At 38.6% G+C, this 11,248-nt stretch overlaps 1 pseudogene; it reads left to right on the plus strand.

Annotated features, from left to right (window-relative positions):
• Positions 1–440: 440 nt before the first annotated feature.
• LOC122146072 lies at positions 441–11,035 on the plus strand (annotated as a pseudogene).
• The last annotated feature ends 213 nt before the right edge of the window (positions 11,036–11,248 follow it).

The following is an 11,248-nucleotide window of genomic DNA, read 5'->3' on the forward strand; positions in this document are numbered from 1 at the left end:
ATAGCGCTAGCGCTGGTGCTAATCAGCGTCGCTGCTCTCCAGCGATCTCAGGCGATGTTTCGCGTTCAGAACAGCAGCGCGTCGTTTGAGTGCTCAGACGGAGGCCGTGAACTCGTTCCGTTCAGAGAGCGGTCCGCCGTCGCTCTGTAACCCAGCTAGTGAACGCACGAGCTAAAGCAGCTTCGCAGCTAACGAAGATAGATGGCGTATTTACGAAGAGAAGCCGCAGATGTAAAACTAAACTCGTCTGAGTAACAGGAATCAGCGTCATATTTATAGGAATGGCCTGTTGGTTCAAATGAGTATTTACAGTAACCCGAATTCGTGTTTCTCGGGATAACGTCATGTTTACTCCTCAGCGTGTTTATCACGGGCTTCACCTGTGTGGGTGTGGTGTGTGTGTGTGTGTGTGTGGTGGTGCAGGGTGATAGTCTGTCGTGAGCACAGATCCGGAGCTCATCATGGACTCAGGTGTGATTGAAGGAGGGCCTGAACGTCACGCTCACCATCAGACTGCTGATGCACGGTTAAAGAAGTGGGCAGCATCATCGGAAAGGTGTGTTTCTAACAGTGCTGCACATCATATCACAGTATGTTACACTGTCCAGGCGATAGCGATATTACATTGTGATATGAGAGAAAAAAAATTACAGGGCAAAACATTGCAACCTTGTATAAGTAGAAAAAGTGAGGGATTGGACAGACCTGGAAAGTGTTTTTTTATTGTGCCATTGTTTTTCTCATGAGCTAGGCCTGTATGAATTAAATGTTATGTGTTTGAGTTGGCCAGTGCTCCCAAACCTTTTCTAGAGAAAAACATTTTCAAGGCCCCTACTTTTTATTTTTTATTTTTTGGAAAGTCTCTTATGCTCACCAAGGTTTTATTTATTTATTAAAAATACAGTAAACACTGTAATATTGTCAATTTAAATGATCCATTTGAATGTTTTAACCCAGGCTACTGTGTTTCTGGTGATGTGCAGCTGTATTTTCAGCCATCATTACGCCAGTCTTCAGTGTCACATGATCTTCAGAAAGAGTAGAATTTTTTCATGTTTCTATCTGAAATAGAAATATTTTGTAACATCATTTTGTGTGTGCTGCACGATATTTGTGAGGAAGGTTTTTTTCAGGATTCTCTTAGTTATGAATGTTTGAGATTATTACTTGTGTCGGAGCGCTGGAGTTCGTCAGGAAATAGAAACGGAGCATCCAGTTTATCTGCTCCACAAGCAGAGCATCACGGGTGCTTCTGTTAGCTTTAGTCTCGTCGCGCTGCTCGCGTCTGCTGTCTACATGACCCCCTGAAATAACCGCTCTGATTCCTCAGCTGGTACTGAGAGTCATGTTGAGGTCATTAAGATTGCCTAACCCTAGCCACTGGAGAGTGATTTGTGCTCTATTAATCTGGTCTGTTACGATGCTCTGTGTTTGATTACTGATGTTCTGTGTAGTACAGCGTTGCACACAGAGGACAGAAACCTTCAGCCTCGACTCTTTATATCGTTATTTGTGTTCAAATTTGCAAAGCGTACCAAATTGAACAAAACTATGCAAAAAGCAGAAAAGCCCTTTCATACATTTTCTACATTTTCCCAGCCCTAGAGCACAGGGACTAAGTGTTTTTATTTTGTTACTGTGTAAGTGTTCTTCATCAGAGGATTTCATTAGTATCTTTAACTTCATACGGTTAGGGCTGGGCGACGTGGCCATCAAAATAACACTTCATATCAGTCGATACCGTCAGTTATCACAATGTTTCAGATCTTTATTTCGTTCCAGTTTAAAGGCAGGTTTTTGCTCCTAAGTTAAACCAGAATGTTAGTTTTGTTTTTTAACTACTCTTTATGGTCAGAACATGACAAACGCTTCATGTTTTTGAATTCTTTACAACAAAATAAATCTCTTAAGAGAAAACATTGTCTGTTTTCTATTAAGTTTCTGCATTAAGGTAATAAATTTGATCTGAATATCCCACATGGTGCGGTTCGTGTTAGTGTTTTGAATTAGGGCTGTTCCTAACGATTGTTCTGGTAATCCAGTAATTAGTTAATTATTATCTGATGATTGAGTAATCAGATAATCATAATAAAAAATTTTTGTGGTTAATAAAAAATATACCTAAGCTTTAATGACTTAAAACACACATAATAGCAATAAATCAAAAGCAAGTAATCATGGTTTTATTGAGCAAAACTGTTACTGTATTAAACAATGGAGCTAATTTGGGTTACGCATTATAACCCGTGCCTGCAGAGAGAGCGCCAGCGGCCTGACGAGTGTTTTTACACTTTAATGTGCGATCTATTCCTCGTTTAATAATTGACTCAAATATCCACTTCATCTTTAATATTTGGCCGTTTCTTTAGACAGAATTGCTGCAGCGAGGGCATGTAATGCAGCTGTACAATTTATTGTTTATAGCCACATTTATCTACACAAATTTTGTTTTTCCCCCATTTTTAAAATACTATATGGTATATTATTTCACTTGTTTGCTCACTTGAGTTCTCACATTAGTGTATTCAGGTTTAATGGTTTGATAATGTGTAAGTTTTAGTAATAGAGAGCACCTTTGCTTGTTTGCAGATCAGTACATGTTAAATTTCTTCAGTAATTATTAGTGTTGACTAATGTATAGTCTGACTAGTGCTGGTTAAAATAACATCCATCAGTACTTTAATACTCAAGTACATTAAAAATCAAATACTTTTGGGCTTTTACTAAAATAAATCGAAAGTGAGGACTAATATTTTCACTGGAGTAATGTTTTACCTGGTTGTCAGTACTTCTAACCAAGCCCCTGAGTCTTGTCCATCACTGATGATTAATGGATGAATCTTCACCTCTCACGCCTCAGATTCTTCTGTGAGGCTTTACACGGGTTTCTTTGTGCAACTCGAGGGATTTGTCACAATCATGTCTGATTGTAAACGCTACTTATTTGAGGGTTTATATACAGCTGTGTTGAGATCGCAGAAAGAAGAAAACTGGAAAACCTGTCGTGTCACAGCCGGTATAATATATTATCGGTATAATTTGTATAAAAAATTATTTCTATAATAAAGACTTTTTAGGAAAAAACTGTATTTCAGAATCTTTAGTTTTTAATTATTTTTTAAAACTAAAATAAGGTTTTCATGAACTATGGCCTTGTAAAAAAAAACAAAATCCACACAGGGACTCTGTGCTGACACCCCACTTTATATTTAGTTGAATTAATCTTTTGTGTAAATTTATCATTTAAAGTTTTATTTTAAGGTTTTTGAAAAATAATTGGAAATGGTAGAATCAAACTGCCTTACATTATTGTACTGGCACAGTGATAATTACCTGTAACTGGTTTAATGTTGTATGAATGCATCATTAATATGCGTTATATATATATATATATATATATATAATGTACTTATACATGCGTCTGTGTGTTGCAGAAAGGTGATATATATATATATATATATATATATATAATATATATTATATATATATATATAAATGTACTTATACATGCGTACTGCGTCTGTGTGTTGCAGAAAGGTGAATCGGTTTGAAGAAGAAGATGCGAGAGGAGGTGAGGACTGAAGCGTGTGTGTGGCTGTGGTTGTGATGGTTTTCTTCACGTGTTAGTGATGGTCTTTCGAGCCTCTCTGAAGCAGCCTGTTGTTCTCTGTGCAGAGCGGCGCTCGGATCAACATTTCTGAAGGGGAACTGCCCCCCACGAACGCATCATCACCCTCGCAGGCCCCACCACCGCCATCTTCAAAGCCTTCTCCATGATCATAGAGAAACTAGGAAGAGGTGTTTACGTTCTCTAATGTACACCAGAGATTCTCTGTACGATCAGGAACATGCAAACTCTTTTAAAGTCTTTTAAGCCCCTCTGTACTTGTATACTCCCAAGTCTGGTGCACTTTTGCAAAGAGTTTGGCTGGTAATCTTAGTTTAATGGCAATATTCAGTGATGTGATGTTCTCTGTGTGGGAGTAACGTCTGGCACAGTCACAGCTTGTGCTCAAGACAAAACAGAAAAACAAAAAACAGGTAGCATTAATAGTCATTCATTTTAGATAACAAAATGCCATGATGAATTTGAACAGACTTTTATTCTTACTGTAAATTAACAGAACATTAGGTCACGAATATTGTCTCAGAAAGTCATGGAACTGTCTTGTTAAAAATGTGTACGAACCCTGTGTAGTGTAGTAAATGAAATCTGATTTCATATCTTCAGAGAAAGGAGTATAAACCGCATTGTTCCTGGGCTGACGGACCTCTGCAAGGAATTAGAATGTAATATTAACATTTACTCAAATACAAAGAGATGGGAGAATATCAGATATGTGTCACGTGCATCAGCTCTTAAAGACACAGCGCTGTTTTTAAGAGAGTTTGTCACTGATGGAAATCAAAGAACGTGCTCTGCTTGCTGAATAACTTCTGTAGCCTGAATAACGATGAATCTATATTCAGTTTCATTGTTATTCATACAGAATTATGTGAAGATTGTGTTTTTAGGTTCACTTAAATTAAAACCCTTTTTTTTCAAAGCCTATTAAATGTTAAAAATAACTTCTTTCAGTTTTTCTAATGTTGAATGGGTTTAATTAAAGGCTTAAATTGAGGGGAAAGTGTTTAATAGAGACCTCAGTAGCAGTGCTGGTGTCAGTGACACTGACCTTCATTGGCTACTTAAAGAGAGAGTTCAGCTTAAAAATGAACACTACCCCATGATCCACTCTTCCTCGAGCGATCCTAGGTGTATATGACATTCTTCTTTCAGACGGATACAATCAGAGTTATATTAATGTCCAGGCTAATCCATCCTACCTGATTTCTCTCATTTAACTGACTGACAGCACTAGTAAATACTGATTACTGCTCAGAGTGCAGCATGGTGTATGTGATGTTGTGTGGTTTATTTTTAATTTAATTTGTTAGCTCGAAGTCATTTTAAAGAATTGCGTTTGATTTCTAAAAGAAACTGAGCAGCTGTGGTAAGGTGTGAATGTTGATGTGCACAGGACATCAGCAGCTCCATGTCCAACAGCACGGCCACCTCGAAGCCCCCGGTCACGCTGCGGATCGTGGTGCCGGCCAGCCAGTGCGGCTCGCTCATCGGCAAGGGCGGCTGCAAGATCAAAGAGATCAGGGAGGTGAGCAGATCTCTCTGTGTCCCGCTGAAATGTGTAACGCAGGAAAAACAAGGGCTTTGTTCGTAGGTGAAGATGACTGTTAAAACTCTGTATTTCTGTGTAGTCGACAGGAGCTCAGGTACAGGTGGCTGGAGACATGCTGCCTAACTCTACTGAGAGAGCCATTACGATCGCCGGGACCCCGCTGTCCATCATCGAGTGTGTCAAACAGATCTGTGTGGTCATGCTGGAGGTAAAACTTCATCATCTCACCCTTGACTCTGGCTGCTGTGCAACACCCGAAACAGAGTTCCTATGAGTCTTCTAAGTTCTGTTTTTTTGGACCCAATAATATTTAATCAATCCTTTAGTGCACTGCAAGTTCATGCTCATCTAAATACACATTTGGCTGCCCACCCAAGTCTCAACAACCAATCAATAACTGATACATAGAACTAAAACAACCTGACTAGATAGTTTGAATTATTATTTGACCCGTCGTCCCTCTGTTCTCGTTTCAGTCGCCTCCCAAAGGTGTGACCATCCCTTACCGACCCAAACCCTCAGGATCGCCTGTCATTTTTGCAGGAGGACAGGTGAGTGTGTGTGTGTTAATGCCACCTGCAGCTCTAGTACGTGTGGTGTGTGTGTGATCTCATCTCAAACGTGTGTTTTGCAGGCATATGCGGTACAGGGACAAACATGCCCATTCCTTCAGCCTGATGTAAGAGACACTTCTATTCTCTGTAACTCAGAAGGGTCTGAAACCCATTAGAAAACTTACAAATGTAGTGTGATCGGACTGTTAAATGTTAAATATCTCGGCATGCTGTTTTCTGTCTCCGCAGCTCACTAAACTCCAACCAGTTGGCGATGCAGCAGAGTCCGTTTCCTTTGGGCCCCCAGCAGCCAAGGCTTCACTGGTAAACCCCTTCTCTCAGACGCTGTTGGTCTGTGTCTGATCTTTTGATTGGCTGATGGAGCTGATTGTGTTCCTCTGTTCTGCAGCTGGTATGGACGATACTGCACAGACAGGCTTCTCATGAACTGACCATTCCAAACGATGTGAGTTTACTGCACCACTTCTGAGAGGGAGGGCACAATCTGATGCATATATGACAGTATTAGGGCTGCAACAATGACTCTATAATCACGGTTGGAAGTTATCAACAACAAACGTAATTCTACTGTGCAGAAATCAAGTATAGTTTTAATGATAATTCAAAATATTAAATGGCAATACTAACCGTAGGAATTTCCTCTTGGGTTTACAGTCAAACTGTAACCGTTTCATCCCTGTTTGTAATCCTCAAGCTAGAGTGATCTTGGTGACCTCTTGTAAATCTTCAGGGACCTCTAGTGGGGGTTGTGACCCACTGGTCTAAAACATGAGAGTGTGACTCGTAAGCGTGTGGTTTGAGAGATTAATGTGCCGTTTGATGTTGTTGATATAATAACTTCAACTCTAAAGGGAAATGAAAGTAAGAATTATGGTGTTCAGATGTGCCTTGATTACTTCTTACAACTTTTTACTTGGGCTACTTGCAGCTAGTATTAGTTTTTGCTGTGATATTGAGAATTATTGCTATCCGAAATTGTGGTATCATAGCAAAAATAATCCAACTACCATTCACACGTTTGGATTCAGTAATTTATTTCTTTACTACTATTTTTTTTTTTGTAACTCTTGTATTATTGCAACTCAGTTTTTTGCCACAAAGATTAGCCCTAGATGCTGACATGGCAATAAAAATCAGTTACTACTACTGCTTTATTGTTAGCAACTTTTATCCAGCAAGACACATTAATTGAATCAGAAGTGACCGTAAAGACATTTATTATGTTACAAATGATCTCTATTTCAAATCAATGCCATTCTTTGGTATGGTGACTGGGCAGGACATGTTTATTGGTGGCTATGAGGTAGTAAGTAATGGGAACCATCATAGTATTTTGAGGCCATGACGTTAGGACCGTTGCTGTTGATTATAGTTGTAAATGAGTAATCTGCCAGTTATCTTGACGATTAATCTGAATCCCTGATTAACATTCGTTGATAGTTAATTATTAAATCTTGCCAAACTATGTCATTTGAATGGTCACTCAATATTAAAAATTGTCACCAAGGCTGTATGAAATGCTCCAGTAATTATAATTCCTTGATTTGTGTGAGTAATAACAGAAACATGCCATGAGTTATGATAACCATTTTATGAAATCGCAATGAATACTAATCTGCCATTTGGAGAAATTATGTGTAAATGTGAAAAGTTCACAGATAATTATCATTTCTATCTCATTTCTATTTATTTGTGCGCTCTGTTTGGCACTTGTTGGTGGAAAAACAATGCAGTGTGAATTTATGCATCATACATATTCAAGTTATTTTTCACATACTGTAGACATCGATGTCAGACCTGTGCTTAATGCGGTTGCAAGTCAAGATTAAAAGTAATGAAGAATCTAAAAGTGAATCTGTGAAAGCTGGATGTTCACCCTTTCATATACTGCAGCATTAAAATGTGCTGTTGTGGAGTCCATTTCTGAAATGATGACGGACAACAGCAGTGTTTTTCAATCTTTAATGTGAAGTGCTTGCACACAGTTGATAGATTTTGCCGTTTATTGTTCGCACCCGTATCTGTGCACTCCCAGTGTCATTTTGCCGAATACCTGGTACACTAAATGTTACTCAGATTTACTCCCAGTAATCGTGACAGCCCTACATAACATAAATTTGTGGGAACATGATAATGTTGTGGCCACCAAATCATTTTGTCGAGGTAACATCCTGATGTCGTAGCCTGTTGTTTAAACTGATGTCTCTGATGGACACTAGTTTAATGTGGAAACAAACCTTGAAGCGATCGTGTCCGTTCCCAGTCACTGTACTTTTGAACTTTCTATCCAAATCCTAAAAAAAAAAAATCTAGGACTATTTCCATAAAGTGTATGCGATAATAACAGTTTCCACAGCATTGATGATGATGATGATAATAATAATTATAAAATATCTTGAGCAGCAAATCAGTATATTAGACACTTAAGACTGAAATAATGGCTGCTGAAAATTAGGGATGTAACGATGAACCGTGAGCCGGTTGAAAATCAATTCAAATATGTGACTGTTCAAATCGGTTGAGATGCTAAACAAATCATGATTCAATTAGGGGTAAGAGTTTATATGAGTTCATGTCTGAGGGGAACTTACTGTCTTTAGAAATCATCTTGCCTCTGTATGAAGCATATTAAAGTTAATAAGTGCAGCGCTGCTTTGTTTACGGCGGTATCCGAGGAAACGCTTTAAGCTCCACCTGCTGCAGTGTTCATAAGCGCTTCGTTTACGGCGGTAACCGAGGAAACGCTTTAAGCTCCACCTGCTGCAGTGTTCACAAGCGCTTTGTTTACGGCGGGTAACCGAGGAAAACGCTTTAAGCGCCACCTGCTGCAGTGTTTCATAAGCGCTTTGTTTACGGCGGTAACCGAGGAAACGCTTTAAGCTCCACCTGCTGCAGTGTTCATAAGTGCTTTGTTTACGGCGGTAAACACAAGGAGACGCTTTAAGCGCCACCTGCTGCAGCGTTCGTAATCACTTTGTTTACAGCGGTAACCGAGGAAACGCTTTAAGCGCCACCTGCTGCAGTGTTCACAAGCGCTTTGTTTACGGCGGGGTAACCGAGGAAACGCTTTAAGCTCCACCTCCTGCAGTGTCCATAAGTGCTTTGTTTACAGCGGTAACCAAGGAAACGCATTAAGCGCCACCTGCTGCAGTGTTCATAAGCGCTTCGTTTACGGCGGGAAACCGAGGAAACGCTTTAAAGCGCCACCTGCTGCAGTTTTAAGCTCCACCTGCTGGCTGCGAGTGAATCTGCGTCTCGTCTAATCTCCACCTCATGCATGAGAGTGAAACATCTTCTCATACATATAGTCTCACAAAATCCATTTCAATAATATATTTTACATAAAATAAAATTATATAAACTGAAGTCAAAACCATTCTGTTTTTGCTTCAAATTTCGAGATTATACAATCTAGTTTAGATTAAAAACTGCTAATCTTTGTTTGGATCATGATTAAAATGCAGTGGTTGCCTCTCATTTTAAATGGAAAGATCACATACAAAGCCTTATTTTGTTTATATGAATAGATATCTTTTCTTTGTTACTTATTTTAATAAGGGCTTGTTTAAAAATTGTTTTATTTACATGTATATCATTTTATTTAGCAGACGCTTTTATCCAAAGCAACTTACATATGAGGACAATAGAAGCAATCAAAACCAACAAAAGAGCAATGATATGCAAGTGCTATATTAGTATATTATAGTATTATTTCAGTTTCACAAAGAAACGTGCAGCATTTTGTCCAAGCAATAATAAAAGGACACATTTAATTCATAATTTGTCTTAAATCTAAAAAATTGTGAATCGAATCATGGAATCTAATCGTGAGTTGAGTGAATCGTTACATCCCTACTGACAATGCAGCGTCACAGGAATGAATGACATCTTACAGTGTGTTCAAATAGAAAGGTTATTTAAAGTGGCAATAATGTTGTTCCTGACAGTTGATTGGCTGCATCATTGGCCGTCAAGGTGCCAAGATCAATGAGATTCGTCAGATGTCAGGGGCACAGATCAAGATCGCCAATCCAGTGGAGGGCTCGACCGACCGGCAGGTCACCATCACCGGCTCACCTGCCAGCATAAGTCTGGCCGAGTACCTGATCAAACGCACGGTAAACGACTCGTTCTGCTACTGAACCGGCTCTGTGTGCTGTAGATGTCCATCTGTTCGTTTTATCTCAGCTGACTGTAAACCATGCACACGCGTGTAAAGACCCCGTCTTCTCTTGTGATTTCAGACTGTCATCCGAGGCTACAGGAATGGCCGCGAACTGATGCTCTCCGCCCCCACACCACCCCTTTTCTCTTCCTCCATCACATTTACGCTCTCTAAGTGCAAAACGGAAACCAAGTATTTTCAACCTCTCTTTTCCTTTCACCCACCCCAAGCTATGCTTCATGGATATACACAAGTATTTTATTTATTTATTTCATGAAAATGTTTTTTAAAGTCCCTTTGCGTACAGTTTTTAAATGTCTTTTTTTCTTTGCATATTTTGTCAGTTAACATTACCGTATGGAAGTGACAGTGGAGACAGTGGAAAAATCTGAAAACATATACATGTTTTTGTTATCTCAGATTTTTCTTATAAAAACAGAAAAAAATAAAAAAGAGAGCAACTATAAATGATAGATTGACCGCTTTCCCTGTATCAAAGATTTATTTATTTTAATTTAACTCTAGGAAGTTACAGATTTTTAAAATCCTAGAAATGAGCTTTAGAGGATAAGCTCTGTTTTCTGCATCAGATCGATTTGAATCTGTGAGCTGTTTCAGGTGACTTGTTTTGTTTATTTTTTATGGGGGGACGTTTGAATATGTGTCATTCCTCAATATTTGTCTTTTTTTTTCTTTATCCTGAAGTTGGAGATTTTGTTAGAGGGAGGGATGGGAGATGCTGCAGTTTCTGCATTAATGACATTACTGGTATAATAATGAGTTGAAAATATTTCTTTTAGAGAGAATATTTTTTTTAACCCTGTGGTGTAGAGCCCAGACTGGAGGAGTCCCACTTGACGTTTATATGATGATGCGACTGAGTTACTGATCAATTACATGACTAGAAGGAACTTTCTAGAATTAACACTAGTTTCCTCTCTACTCTGCTTGAGTAATAGTTATGGTTTTTTTTGTTTTTGTTTTATTTTTTGTTTTCTTGTGGGAGGAAGGAAAACCTAAAACTTTTTTGTGCACGTTTTCAGAATATTGTAGATTTGGAGTGCAGCTGGAATGAAGAATTAAACTTGCAAAAATTAAAACATGAAATGCTAAAACTATGACATGCTGTTGTGTGTGGGTGCTTTATGTGATTATATATATTTTGAGAAAATATATGTTGAGAAAAATGACTCATTCAAACAGCATTTCCAGGCCTGGAAACAAATGTGAAAAAATAAACCCAGGAAGTTTTGGAAAGGTCATGGAAATTTGTTAAATAACTGTATAATGTTTCATTGATAATATTGGGTCAACTACAATACTCAATCAGA

Source organism: Cyprinus carpio, chromosome A9 (genome assembly GCF_018340385.1).
Source record: "Cyprinus carpio isolate SPL01 chromosome A9, ASM1834038v1, whole genome shotgun sequence".
In the NCBI taxonomy this organism is placed as follows: Eukaryota; Metazoa; Chordata; class Actinopteri; order Cypriniformes; family Cyprinidae; genus Cyprinus; species Cyprinus carpio.